The following is a 15,879-nucleotide window of genomic DNA, read 5'->3' as shown; positions in this document are numbered from 1 at the left end:
TCATCCTTTGCAAATGATGATAACCATTTGTCATTTGTAAAGGATGATGGTAAGGATAAATTTGTGTCCAGAATTAATCACCGTAAATATAAAGCTGATGTGGTCCCAGTGGTGCACTGGGAATGGATTTTTGAATATGAAGCCCTTAAATGTGCTGCTGCATTGCTTCAAGGAGAGACAAGTCAGATGGTTGATTTCTACAGCACTGACACATCCCGATGGCCCATGATGCATACACTGGCTCATTCTTATAACTATGACCTTATTGAGTTATTTATTCACCATGGAGCTTCATTTGATCACAGGTGTTATGGTGTTGAACAATCTTTTTCGTACCTAGAACCGAAGCTGCCACTAAATACAGCTGTAAAAATCAATATCGTATGGAACTACAACAATATTTATTATCTACTTATCTCCATTCAAAGCTTTTTGTTACCTTTTCCAAGGGGAGTAGGACATTTACAATACATTTTTTTTTTCGTGGCCAGAGCTCTGTTTTCCAAGTCATCAATATTTTTTGATAAGTGGAATCGTAGAAAACCTTTTTTTGAGTTGCTTGTAGGGCTGAGCAAGGTCATAAAGGTTCCCTCTCTCTCTCTCTCTCTCTCTCTCTAATCAATTGACTGCATTTTCACTCAAATTGGTTGCCAAAGAATTAATGCTTTACCCTTTTAATTGTTCAAAAAATTGTGCGATGGCATTGATGAGAAATTTTGCGAAGCTTGCTGATCTTGAAAATTAACATTCCTGTAGAAAAAGCAAATGGATTCTATCAGGGTGCTTGTATTGAACACCAAAGAAGCTGAGCTGGAAATTTGTCACTATGCAAAGGAAGGAAATGTTGTAGAACTGGCTGTTCTTCTGATGACTGCTAGGGAAGAGGTGGCTCTACTCATGTCTCAGATCAGAGATGGTTCTACTTCAAATGGACGCATATCTATCCACCAATATATCTTAAGTAAGTTGGAAGCACTAATTTGTGAGGAGTACAAACCCACATCCTACAATGAACAAAAAAAGTTAGCTCTGCCGGGCAAGGAGAAGAAGGCCACATTTACATCCGTATTAGTGCTGCTTGAATTTTTTGAGATGGAGGGTGACACTATCGAAGCATATATTCGGCAAGAACGAGTTAATGTATGTACTCCTTGTGGTGGCTGTGTTTCTAGCATCAAAGAAGAATTAATGATACTTAGGATGGTTCATTTAAAACATAAAAGAAGTCTCAAATGCTAGTTAATCATTGTTGGTTGCATTTTATGAAAATCCAAGACTAATTCAGTTCTTAGCACCCCCTCCCAACATCAATTCTTTTTCTTTCGTGTTGATTTTTTTTATTTATATACTTCCTTTTTCCTGATCTACAAAAGGGAAAAACATATTTGTTTTCATTTCTGGCCGTGGATTCTTTTTCTTTTCTTTTTTTTTATTGATGGATTACTCGCAATTGATATATATATATATGTAATCCTTGCATCTTTCCCCTCTTGATATGTCCTTTTTCATTCCCCACTTTGTGGCACACTCAATTCTTTTCAATTTGTTTGGCACTCTGTGACAGTTGTCAAAAGAACAAGTGGCCTTAGATATTGCATGGTTGCTCCAGGGAGCGAAGATACTACCAAAGTACCGAGACATTAATTTGAACAAGATCTGGTCTGTGACTTTTGCTTTTCTGTTAATGTTCATACAACCTTTTGAGGATATTTATTTCGTATTGTCTTTCATTCATTAATTGAGTCGACTTTTAATGTTATTATATTAAATTGAACTCAATATCTTTACATGCTTATCATTATCTGTATTGATGAATGTTTGTTTTGTTTTGTTGACATGATGTTATCTATGTTATTGGGAAAGGTCAAGACCTGAGAGGCGTTTAGGTGAGGTTGACTCTGGGCTTTTAACAATTTTAAGTGTTCTATACATCAAAGAAAAGGAAGAGGAAGTAACTCCCAAAAAGAAAAGGATTTTGTTTCACTTGTTTTATTTTATGTATTTGTTTATTACTATATTTATATTGTTTTGTAACGCTGTGTTTGGTTGGAGGATTTGAAGAGGGATTTGGAAAGGGAAAGGGAAAAGTCTGGTGAAATATAAATAAAATATACCTACATTTCACATAGTTTCACGCACATTTTCCCTTTCCCTTTCTAAATCCCTCCCCAAATCCCTCAACCAAACACAGCATAAGGTTTTATGCAACCAACGAGGTTTGCAATTCAAGCAAAGAAATTGGCTAAAAAGAAGCTGAAATATGGGGAAATGAATGATAACACAAAGGTAAGATCGCTACATGTTGAGTCCTCTTTACTCGTTTATTTTTTCCCTTGATGTTAGGGTAACGTAGAAGACTCGGGACTATTGATTTCTCAAGTATTTCTTGAGTAGGTGGATATCGAGGGACCTAAGGAATCAGTTACAGAAAAGCCAAATGCAGCTATCCCTTTTAGTTCTAGCAAAAGTTATAGTTTTTCAAAAATTTGTAAGAGCAACAGAGTCTCTAAAAATGATTGTAGCAAAGCTTCAAACAAAGAGGTTGGGCTGTTTTTTGAATGTCTTATTTAACTTATTTAGATGTATATCATATTTGGATGTAAGACATATGTCGAGTTTCAGATAAGCACGACAACAAAAACCTACATTTGTCCATTTACATTTGCATTTACTTCATTACATCCATCTTTGAATGCGTTTGCATGATGACACATTGTGCTTATGTACCAACAGTGTTTATGGATTTGATGAACCGGAGTCTTGCCGAGAGAAGGTACTCTGAGAGTTTCACCATTCATGCCTTGCGGTGCATCCGGGAGGCACTAAGATGTATTGAGATTTGGGTCGCCAGTTTTGGTGGCGGGGTATGAAGAAGGATGTGGCAATTTTCGTGTCCAAGTGCCTTATTTGTCAGCAAGTGAAGGCCGAGCATCAGAGGCCAGCGGGTTTGTTACAACCCTTGCCTATAGCCGAGTGGAAGTGGGAATATGTCACTATGGACTTCGTTGTAGGTTTTCCGAGGACTCAGCGGGGTAGTGATGCTATTTGGGTGGTGGTAGACCGGTTGACTAAGTCGGCGCACTTCATTTCTATGCGCATGAGAGATTCGGTAGATCATCTTGCCGACTTGTATATTCGAGACATAGTGAGGTTGCACGGGGTCCCAGTGTCGATCGTCTCAGATAGAGATCCACGTTTTACTGCTAGGTTGTGGCAGAGTTTGCAGAGTGCCTTGGGCACTAGATTGACCTTTAGCACGGCTTATCATCCTCAGACTGACGGGCAGTCCGAGCGTACTATTCAGATCCTTGAGGATATGCTCCGAGGTTGTATCCTTGACTTTAGTGGGTCATGGGAGAGGCACTTGCCCTTGGTGGAGTTTGCCTACAACAACAGTTTTCAGTCGAGTATCGGTATAGCACTATTTGAGGCTTTGTATGGCCGACAGTGTAGGTCTCCAGTTTGTTGGGCCGAGGTGGGTGATGCACCTTTGTTAGGCTCGGAGTTGGTGAGGGAAACGACGGAGAAGGTTGAGCTTATCCGTAGGAGGCTTGTCACAGCCCAGAGTCGCCAAAAGAGTTATGTTGACTGTAGGAGGAGGCCTTTGGTATTTGAGGCGGGTGATCATGTATTTCTAAAAATATCACTTAGGCAGGGTTTGATGAGGTTTGGGAAGAGTGGGAAGTTGTCCCCTCGATTTATTGGTCCCTTTGAGATCCTTGAGAGGATTGGGGAGGCTGCTTACCGTTTAGCTTTGCCGCCGCAATTGTCTAGAGTGCAAGACGTATTTCTTGTTAGTATGCTTCGGAAGTACGAGCCGGATCCATCGCATGTACTGGATTGGACCGACTTAGAGGTTGACGAGGATGCCTCGTATGAGGAGAGGCTGGTTCGGGTCTTGGATAGGCGGGATCAAGTCTTGCGAGGTAAAACCATTCCCTTGGTAAAAGTTTTGTGGAAACATCACGGAGTGGAGGAAGCCACTTGGGAACGTGAGTTGGAGGTCCGCGAGAAATATCCGGACTTGTTTGTTAATACATAATCATGTATTGGGAATTTTGTAATATTGATAAACTTTAAGTGCATTAAATATGTCTTAAGTTGTAAAACATTGTGAATGTTTTGGTTTATGGAAATATTGTGGAACTTGCCTTGTAATGGAAGTTTATTTTAACATTGCATATGTTAACTCTGTTTTAGAAATGCAAATATAATATTGGCATTGAATTTGTTTTGTGATGCATGTTGATAATGCATGTTGGAGATTATGTTGGAATTTTCCTCTGGAAAAGAGATGGGATGACTGGTATTGGGTCAAGTTGATGAATGTTGAGTTGTAATACTGTTGAGAATTGAGAAAACATGTTTTTGAAACTTGTATTTAATTTCGAGGATGAAATTCCTTAAGGGGGGGAGGTTATAGTGATCCTGGTTTTTCCTCTCTTCATTTATTGAATTCTGGACTCGGTTCCATGGATGTGTTGTTGTATCATTCTCATTTCCATCCTTTACTCTTTGTATTTGAGTCTTGGGTTGTGTTGGGCAGGTTTGAAACAGGTTGGTTGTGCTTTGAAACCAAAAGTTGATGCCCAGAATTTGGCCTTCACGCTCGAGTGGGGCTTTTGACGCTCGAGCCGGCCCTTGTTGTTGCTTCTCCGCTCGCGCGGGCGTTTTGACGCTCGAGCGTGAATTTCCATCTCCTAGTATTTTTCCTCTGCAGGTCTTCGTGCGCTCGAGCGGGAGTTTTGATGCTCGAGCGTGACCCTTTGTTTTTGTTTCTCTCCTCGAGCGGGGAGTTTGACGATCGAGCGGGGACCATCGTTTGCAAAACTTCTAGAAGTGTGCAATCGACGCTCAAGCGGCGCTTTTGACGCTCGAGCGTGAGTCTGTGTCTGACGCTCGAGCAGAGGTTTCCATGCTCGAGCGGGGCGACTTTGCATACTATTTTGGTCTTTGATTCTAGCACTTTTTGGCCATCCCTTAGAATGATTTGTGCATGTTTTGGACTGCCTTAGCTCTGTTTTTATACCTCATGGTCAAATGATGCTTGCTATGCATGGTTGTAATGTAATACCCTTGCCTAGCCTTGAGTTTTGAAGCCTATTGCATGCTTATACTGAGGTGTTTTCATGTTTTGGGGCCATTGAATATGTCATTTCAGAGCCTATACTTATGTCATATTCCCATGTTTTCCGCTCTTTAAATGTGTTTGAGAGTTGTGCATGAATACCTCATTTTTGGACCATTGCATGAGCTTCATTTCCATGCTTTGCAAGCCATCATTTTAGTCCATATTTGCCACTGTCTTGGACCTGCATAAGGACTGTTTGGGGCTGGTTTGGCCATTTGAGTATTGCTTTGCATGCCTATAGTGTAATCCACTTCACTAGTTTCGGTATTTGGGCCATCTAGCATGCATTGTGTGAGGTGTTTGCATGATTCGGGACCATATTGCATGTCATTTCAGAGCTGGAAAATATGTGATTGTATGCCATATTTCATGCTTACCATGCTTTGGTGGAGTTGCACTTTGTGCCTTAGGTTTGGTCCCTTGCATTTTTGCATGTTTGCATGTGTGTTGTTGCTTCATTTTCATCATGTATGGCCACTGATTTGAGTGTGGCTGAGGCCCATTCATTTTAGTTTAAGTCCATCTTGCATTATGTATGCCATATCCATGTTGTCGCATGCTTGATCGTCGCATTGTGTATGCCTTGTTCATGTCTTCGTGCATGTCCATCTTCGTATGTTCATTGCGTATGCCATATAATTCATGTGCATTGAGTATGCCATTTTTAGTTCCTAGCATTGTGTATGCTAGTTGCATGTTTGCATATCATCCCTCGCATGCTAGCATGATTAGGTTGCATTGCGTTTAGGGTTGCATGCTAGTCGTACTGTGTATGCCATGTATATTGCATTGTGTTTGGAATAGGGTTTAGTCCAAACACGGGAAACGAGGGACGTTTTGTAGTCCAAGTGACAAAACGTGCCTCGATTCTCGATCGTCGACACTCCGGATTACCCATGATGGAGTTTAGGCCTTGTTGTGTTTATATGTGTATTCATTTTACATCGAGTCGTGCAATCCGACCCCTCGGCCATCACGCATCAAGATCCGTGATTGGTGGCATGAGGATCGAGGACTACACTCCCTGGAGCTTGTGCAATGATGGGGAGAGTGGTCATGCACACATATGTTGAAAATACTTTGCCATGCCCCTTTCTCGCTCTTTGTTGCAGCAAACCGGAAACCAGCAGCAAAAACTGGTCAGCAGCCTTCTGGAGCTTTGTACAGTGTTCTGGGACCAGTTGCAAACAGAGGCAATTAGGGGCATTGCGATGGATTTCCCGACAAGGCGACTTGAGCATGCATGCATCCCTATCATTCGGAACAGAGCTGAGGTAGTCCATTTTGTTTAATTTGCACGCTAGTTTCCTTACTTACTTAGTTAATTCGTTAGTTAATTAATGTTGTGTAATAATTAGTTTAATTAGCTTAAATTAGCTAGTTTATTCTATACTATTCATTCGGACCCTCCGAGAGAGGGCAATGTTGTAATAAGTGTGCGTGTGTGTGATGTATGTCTTCCAACCCCACGTCTTTCTTCTTTTTATTTACCAGCCTATGATGGTTAGTTTTAGGGCATGTTTCAATTAGCATCTATATGTTCGCATGTTTGCATTTATTCATCTGTATTGCATGCACCGGGCTCGGCGTATCATGCTAACTGCATTGTATTTCAATTCTAAGTTGAATACATGTATCGATTGTTGCATCTCATATGCCATCTTAGAATAGCCGAGCCTATTGTAGTTGCATATTTGCATGTGTTGCATTAGGCATTCTTAGCATAGTTAGGATTCATGCATGATTTTTAATTAGCATCTTTCTTTGACTCGGAGTACTCAGTAAGTGTTTATGCTTTAGCATCCTTGCATGTGTGTGAGTGACTGCCATGATAGCATGCTTACCATGAGGCTATGTGCTTATGTGATATAACTGCCTGAATTTTTGTGGGTGAAGGTTGGATTATTTGAATTGGAACAATTCATTGATTGCGAGTTTTAAGCCCACTTGAGAGTGGCAAAACACCATATTTTCTAAGCCCACTTGAGGGTGGCAAAATCCGCATTTTAGCCTACTTACGAGTAGCAAACTGCTTTCAAAAGCAAACATGAGATGTTTTGTTCCAACTTAGGTGATCCAGTCTATACTTGTATGTTGTGCGCATCACATAGCAATTCTAGGCTAATAACCAGAATAAGAGCACATAATGTTTTCAAAACTTGATATCATGGTTAGTAGAGGCCGATCTTTGATTGGGCGAGCAGGGGTACTCACGAAGTGACCTTCCCCAATCGTACCCAAGTTCCTGAGCTGAGGCAACTTTGGTGATGATAGACACGTGGCCTTAGGTACGAGTCAGAGTTTCCTAAATTCCCCCAAAATAAAATATTTAGATGACGACTCTGTATCTGGAAAAGCAGTCCATGTTTGGCACTTCTTTCTAAAAATCCGTTTTTCAAAACGATTTGCTGGATTTGGACTCTTTGATGATTCATCGATCTTGCATTGCACTCCACGAGATTAGATACAGGACCGTGACATTGAGTCCAAGCTGTAGTAAGCCCCAATGAACAAAACGGGATTCCCTCCCAAGACATTCGGGGACGTCTACAGTTTCTGGCGACTCTGCTGGGGAGTTAGAGAACTTGACTCAAACTCATGATATCTTGTTTTGTTTGCACTTATGTGTTTCTTTGTATTCCATGCGCATTGGTGCGCCTAGGACACCGTGTTTGCCATCTGCTATTCCTGAACGGTTTGCCGGAGGCTGTGTGCCATAAGGCTGACCGATTACGGGCTCTGCCACGATGGAAACACAAACCTCGGTTTTTACCGGGGCACCCTTGTTGGCCATTCGACCTAGTGCATATTCGGAATCCATAGTGACCATTCGAAGCTAGGACAGGTTGTTTACCCGATTATAAGTTGTTTGAAACCTCTGCGTGCGTAGTGAAACCCTAGCTCTTGACAAAATAGGACAGGGAAACCTTACCCCAACATAGGGGTGTTTTGGCTCTCACTTGTTTGCTATGTGCTTTTAGAGTGCGTCTCTACAGGAATACATGTATCAATTTACAAGTTTGGGTATCAGGCCTGCAGGCACCAGTTCAGTATTTTGGGAATCAGTTATCTGCGGGTATCAGATTCAGTTTTAGGGGCAGTGATTTGGGAACAATGATCAGTGTTTGAGAACAGTTTATTCAGCTTATCAACTGTGTGTTGTGATGCCCAACTATGTGTTGTGTGTTTATTTACGCTGTTATGCTGTCCGTTTGTCTGGTTGTTTATTTCTTTATTATTGCTTTATTTATCTTTTTGCTAGGGATAGTTTAGCACAATTGCTTCAGACCAAGCAGATATTCCCCAAGCACTCTAGACTAGAGGTCGCTGACTCAATCGATCTGAGGATCTGGTCGACGAACAACCAGTGTTTTATTCTTTACCCCCGGTTATCAGATGGAGGTCGAGAAGACGCAGTGTATCCGAGCAGAGGTTGCCAGAACAGTGGTCTAGCCCGTCAGTGGACAACCAGGCTGAGGCTTCAGTTTTTACAACAGAGATAGATATACCAGCCAGTTAGCTAGAACAGCAGAACATGGCAACAGAGATAGATATACCAGTCAGTTAGCTAGAACAGCAGAACATGGCAGGGATGGAGGAAATGATGCGTCAACTCCAAAAAAGTATGAAACTCATGCAGGAGGATGCTGCTCGTCAAGCGGAATTTGCCAAACAGCAGGCTGTGGTCATGACCTAGCAGACAGAGCTAATTACCCAGCTACAGCAGCAAGCCGGAGCATCAGCCTCACATCAAGCTCCTCCCCCACCAAGGGTCCCACTACCCGGGGAGAATACAGACATCCCAACAGGGCCAGCTCCGCCCCCAATTCTACCTCAACTATCTAAGGTACCTATGCCTATCAATCAACCGGACTCTCCCTTTGAGTTCGAGGGTGTACCCTACAGCGTTGAAGTTGAGCAAGCTTGAAAAGTTGTTCAAGAAATCCCAAGGGGTAAAGTCCATCCCAGACATTGAGGACGGGTATACCGACGCGGCTGTGACACTGCCAGATCGGTTCCAGATGCCACAAATCGACTGTTTCGACGGGTCCGGGGATCCCATGATGCATCTACGTTTGTTTTCGGACATATTAAGGCCGATGGGCCTCACCAGACTACAGAAGCTTTCATTGTTTGGCTGGACCCTGTCGGGTGTGGCGGCCATCTGGTACGCAAAATTGGAAGACAATGTCAAGCGAAACTGGGATGAGATAGCCAAGGCTTTCATTGCACAACAGTACTCCTATAACATGCAAATCGAGATTACGACCCGTGATCTTGAGACAACAAGGCAGGAGCCTAAGGAGAGTTTCTCTGAATTCGTAACCCGCTAGAGGGCCAAGGCCTCAATGATGACCATTAGGCCGACGGATAAGGATCAAATACGGATGGTTGTGTGCAACCTACAACCCAAACTAATGCAGAAAATGATCGTGCTCCCTTTCCCTACCTTTTCAGATCTGCATGAGATGGGAGTACAGATCGAGGATGCCTTGAAACAGGGCTTGATTGACAATGACAAAGAGCAACCCAGGAGAACCTTCAACCGAAACAACAATGCAGGTACAAGCAGTGCTGCAACTGCTAGAGCTTCAGAAGTAAGCATGGTCACCACCACCCCCGCAAGAACCCTTACAGCTACGCCATTCACTGGTGCGTCCGGAAGCAATTCACAAATAGCCAAGTTCCAACCGCGAGGCCAAAGAACCTTCACCCCGTTATATATGCCCCTGTCCAAACCTCTGGGGGTTTTAATCAGGAAAGGGCACTTGAAGCCCCTAGAGCCGCGGCCATTGCCAGAAACACTTCCCCCCTCCCATAACCCAGCCAAATATTGCGCCTTTCACCAGCAACATGGTCACGACATCGACCATTGTTTTAGATTGCGTCACGAGATTCAGGATCTCGTTGACAACAGGGTGATCATACCTCTGGAGAAACCCAATGTCGCGACCAACCCTCTCCCACCACACAACCAAGCTCCACCTCCCAAACGCATCAACTTTATCCAGACTGGGGTCGTGTCTTTCGATCCTAGCATCTATATCACTCATTCTCACCTACCTAAGCCGGAGGTGTTAATTCCCGACAGCACAGACTTGTGTATGTTGGACATCTCCCGAACCCAACCTGAACCAATGGTGGTGACTGTCGAAGACAGAATAGGGATGACTTCGGAGGAGAATGGGATTGTTGAGTCAAAGTCTGAGGAAGTTGTGAGCTTTGCTGAGGAGGTGTACAATCTGAGTGGCTACATTGCGTCAGCGGATCAGATTAGGCCAAATGTGGAATTGCCGGTGGGGGCAAAAATTTGTGTACTACGGGGGGATGGACTTGATCAGAGGATAGATGATTTAGTAGTTCTGGAAGGGGACATTATTGACCTTCAGATTTTCAACGAACAAGATTCGGGGAACATGACAGTTAACTGGTTTGACTTTGAGGAGTCAGCAGAGGTCACAGGGTGGCTTGATGACGAACCAGATATTGTTGAAGAATCTCAGATGAAAAAGGGCCCGTCAGGGGCAAGGACATCAATTGTGGCCAGAAGGGCCGGGGTTCAGAATACATTGCCGGAGAGCATCGGTGCCAAGAATTTCGGTCGGGACTTGGGCATTGTGAATGCAGGAAATGTTGAGCAAGTTGTGTTGAAGTAGTTAGAACAAGAAAGGATCGAAGATTCCGAAAGAGCCAGAAAGGCTAAAGCTCCTGTGGGGATTGAGAGTGCTGTGTGCACAAGAACAGAATGTACTACGAGTACAGGAACGCAAGGTGCTGCGGGCACAGAGATTTTTGTAACAGAGCCGGACAGGTGTCTGTCGACTGCTGATGGAATGTGGTGGGAAGACGATGATCTATGTCTTGCCCACATGGATGAGGATTGGGGGAGCAATCAACCTGATGATACCAGGTACATCGGTGAAGTCGATCATATGACCAGGAGCGGGCGGTATTTCAAGCCCCTGCATCTAGATCAACCAGAAGCGTCCGGGAAGGACAAGGAGGCAGAGAAACAGAAAGAGAAGCAACTCGAAGAAGAGGCTGTGTTGAAACAGTTGAAAAAGATACAAGCAGACAACTCCATCTGGGGACTGCTTATGGCTTCTCGAGTACATAGACAGGTCGTCCTTTCAGCCATGGACAAGGACAAACTCTCGATAGACACCACGCCGGAGCAGCTAGTTGGATTGGTTTTTCCGAGAGGAGGTTCCCCGACATTGACCTTTTTTGACAAAGAACTACCGCCTGAGGGCGCAAATCACAACAAACCTCTCTACATCTCTGTGGAATGTAGAGGCAAGTGGGTACCGGTGGTTCTTGTCGACGCGGGATCCGCCATTAATGTGTGCGCGTCGAGGACGGCATATGCAATTGGGTTGAAGCCCGCGGACTTCGTGCCAACTGCCCAGGTGATTCGGGCATATGATAACACAAGCAGGGAGGTGATGGGAACTGTCAAAATTCAGACCCAGGTTGGTCCAGGACAACACGAGATCGATTTCCATGTCTTGGATGTTCCCGCAACCTTTAACCTACTTTTGGGGCGACCATGGTTGCACCAGGTAAAGGCAGTTTCTTCCACCTTGCACCAGATGTTGAAATACCCTCACGGGAATGGGGTAGCTCTAGTTTATGGAAATTCATCAATCCATCCGCTGCCGGAGGTGTCTACACCAGTCTTGGAAATTGAGCACGGCACAGAGGATGTGTTCTTATCGGGGTTTACTCTAGCTGAGGCTCAAGTCGTGAAACATCTTGGCTATTGATGACGGGGTGTATATCAGCGCACAGTCAATATACCTCATGAACAAGCTTCAACACATCCCCGGGATGGGATTGGGAAAGAGTGGCTGGAAAGGCATCGCAGTATTGGCCGAAGTGCCGCATAACTCGCATACCTTTGGCTTGGGTTATCTGCCCACCAAAGAGGACTGGGTGAGGAAAGGCAAGGAAATGGCTGGAAGAGCAGAGCAAAGCAGGCAGGGAAGCCATATGAGTTAATGCACTGACCCATTCAGGGTACCCTAAACGGACGCTTCGTCCGGGAGGGGGAGGATTTTCCGTTCTGCGGCTTCCCAGAGCCATGGTTGAATGCGGAGAGGAAGCACGTGCCAGGTTTTGAGATCTTCTTCGACCTGCAGTTATCCGGGGATAATGTTGCCGAGGAGCAGACATACCCATCAGCTGAGGTTGAGCAGTGTAAAAATGTGGATTCCGAGAGCGCTGAAATTGAAATAGGGGCAACACTGGCTTGTCTACTTTCAGATCCTCTGATTGTACGGAAGTGCTTGGGGGATAACTTCTCGGTGTCCATGATTGGGAATGAAACGACTGCGAGCCTACCTGCAAGTATTTTGGATGCATCCATCGCGCCCTCTCTCATTTGGCAGTACGAGGAGGGATTTTTGTCAAACAGCATCGGGTCAAGTAGTGAGATGAAATCTGATTCCACCAAGTTTGTGGAGTGGGAATCAAGTTCCAGCTCGTCTGAGTCTGAGTCCGGCATTCCTGGGGGTGATAACCTGGATACCACAGTCCTGTCTAGGTCGTCTTTTTCTTTCTCTTTTGAGTCTGTTATAACAGAAGAATCGGACGATTTGGAAATGCTTAATGAGAATGGAATGGATGTGGTTTCTGAGTACTTTTCTGTGCCCTTGATTTATTGTATTAATCAGGACTTTCAAAATTTTGATGAAAACGACGGGGAAGAAATTCCTCCGGTTTTGCAACGCTTAATTGATCAAGTGCAGGAAAGATTTATTAAGCTTTAGTTGATGAAATCACTACTGTTAATGTTAGTACTAAGGAGGACCCGCGGCTAGTCCAGATCGGGTCCACGTTGTCTTCGGGGGAACACGAGCGCTTAGTCGCTTTATTAAAAGATTTGAAAGATGTTTTCGCGTGGTCCTACGAAGACATGCCTGGAATCGATCCTGAGATTGTACAGCACCGAATCCCTCTTGACCTAGAGGCCCGACCCGTTAAACAAAAACTCAGAAGGATCCGCCCGGACTGGGCCCTCAAGATTAAAGAAGAGGTCACCAAGCAAATTAACGCAGGGTTCTTGCTGGTATCCGAATACCCAACTTGGTTGGCCAACATTGTTCCGGTACCGAAGAAGGATGGCAGGATCTGGGTATGCGTGGATTTCAGGGATTTGAACCGAGCCAGTCCGAAGGACGACTTTCCCTTGCCGCATATTGATGAGTTAGTGAACTTCACGACGGGGCATGCTTTGCTTTCGTTCATGGATGGATTCTCGGGCTATAATCAGATAGTGATGGCATCGGAAGACCAAGAGAAGACTGCTTTCACCACCCCGTGGGGGACTTATTGTTACAGGGTAATGCCATTTGGGTTGAAGAACACTGGAGCTACATATCAACGATCCACGACCACAATATTGCACGACATGATCCACAAAGAGGTTGAGGTGTATGTGGACGACATGATTGTCAAATCCAAAGAAAGAGAGGGCCACTACACCGCCTTGCAAAAGTTCTTCCAAAGGATCAGAGAATTTCGGTTGCGGCTGAATCCTCAGAAGTGTATGTTGGGTGTTACAGCAGGGAAAATGCAGGGGTTTTTGATTACACAGAGAGGTATCGAAGTCGACCCTTCCAAAATCAAGGCCATCTTAGAAATGCCCCCACCAAGGATTGAAAAGGAGGTGCGAGGCTTTCTGGGTAAAGTGCAATTCATAAGACGGTTTATCTCAAAATTAACCTTGACTTGTGAACCACTTTTTGGTCTCCTAAAGAAAGCAAAAAAGTTCCAATGGAACGGCCAATGCCAAGCTGCTTTTGAACAGATTAAGTAATACTTATAGAACCCACCCGTGTTGTCACCGCCCGAGCCGGGGAAACCTTTGATTTTGTATCTTTCAGTAATTGAGACTACAATGGGTTGCATGCTTGCACAAGAGTCTGAGGACAAGGTGGAGAGGGCTATCTACTATCTGAGCAAGAAGATGCTGGAGTATGAAACCCGCTACACACCAGTGGAAAAGGCTTGCTTAGCCTTAGTATGGGCTACCAGGAAGCTGCGGTACTACCTGTTAGCTCACTCTATAATGTTGGTTTCAAGATTAGATCCCATCAAATATCTCTTCGAGAAACCGGAACTTATGGGTAGGCTAGCTCGTTGGTTGCTGTTGCTTTCCGAATTCGATCTGAAATTTGTGACGGGCAAGTTAGTCAAGGGAAGAGCGGTAGCGGAGTTCTTAGCCGATCATCCAGTGGAAGGAGGTGAAGCAGTTGAGTACTTATTCCCAGATGAGGCCATTTTGCATATCGAAGACGAAACTTGGACGATGTACTTTGATAGAGCGTTAAACCAATACGGGTATAGGGTAGGAGTGTTGCTAATAGCACTCGACAATTCCCGTATCCCTCTAGCCTTCAAACTCCGATTCAAAGTCTCGAACAACGAAGCAGAATATGAAGCATGCATTGCTAGTTTAGAAGCAGCCCTAGAACTAGGGGCAAAACGGTTGGACGTCATCGGAGACTCGAACCTTGCTGTATCTCAAGCAAAAGGAGATTGGAAAGTTAAAGAAGAAAAGATGATAATGTATCACCAGACCTTGGACTTGTTAATTCCTCAGTTTAAGAAACTAAACTTTGCTAATCTGTTAAGAGAGAACAACAGGTTCGCAGATTCACTAGCAACTCTATCTTCCATGAGGATGCATCCGATCATCATTGACCAGAAATTTGCGCCAGCCTACGAGTCGATTACTGCTATAGATGAGGTTCAAGATGAGAACCCCTAGTACTACGATGTCTGGAACTTCTTGGAAAAAGAGGCGTATCCACCAAGGGCAAATGCCAAGGATAAAAGGACAATCAGAAGAATGGCCATTCAATTCATCATCTGCGGGGGTAAATTGTACAAGAGAGCATCTGGGAATGCATAAGTTATGCGTTGATGCCGAAGAATCGAAGCGCTTAATGGAGGCCATCCATGGAGGAGAGTGCGGACCGCATATGAACGGGGTAATGTTAACTCGGAAAATCCTCAGACAGGGTTACTACTGGTCCACCAGGGAGGAGGATTGTATCAGCTTTGTTCGGCGATGCCACAAATGTCAGATCCATGCAAACCGCATGAACATCCCGCCGTCGAAGCTGTACTATAAGACTTCGCCATGGCCATTTTCAGTTTGGGGAATCGATGTGATCGGGGCCGTCACTCTGAAGGGGTCTAATGGGCATGAGTTTATTCTAGTCGCGATAGATTATTTCACGAAGTTGGTCAAGGCCCAATCTTATGCGGTGTTGAAGGCTTCGCACGTTGCAAAGTTCATCCGGAACAATATCATCTGTCGCTACGGGGTCCCAAACGAGATTATTTCAGATAACGGTTCCCACTTCAAGAAGGAAGTGATTGATTTGTTGGAAAAATACAATGTGGCTTTTCATAAGTCATACACCTATTGGCCGCAAACCAATGGAGCAGTCGAGGCCGCCAACAAGAACATCAAACACATTTTGCAGAAAATGGTGGAAACCTACCAGGACTGGCCACATAAACTGCCATTTCCTCTGTGGGGCTACCGGACTTCGATTAGAACTTCTACTGGAGCGACTCCGTACTCATTGGTTTATGGGATGGAGGCCGTTCTACTTATCGAGATTGAAGTTCCGTTTTTGAGAGTGCTGGCTGAGTTTTAGATAGCCGAAGCAGATTAGCAGCAGCGCAGATTTGAAGAACTCATGCTCTTTGATGAAAGAAGACTGAAAGCA

The sequence above is a fragment of the Camellia sinensis genome, chromosome 12 (assembly GCF_055761805.1).
Source record: "Camellia sinensis isolate YWXY chromosome 12, ASM5576180v1, whole genome shotgun sequence".
NCBI classification, from domain to species: Eukaryota; Viridiplantae; Streptophyta; class Magnoliopsida; order Ericales; family Theaceae; genus Camellia; species Camellia sinensis.
This window is presented reverse-complemented; position numbering follows the sequence as displayed.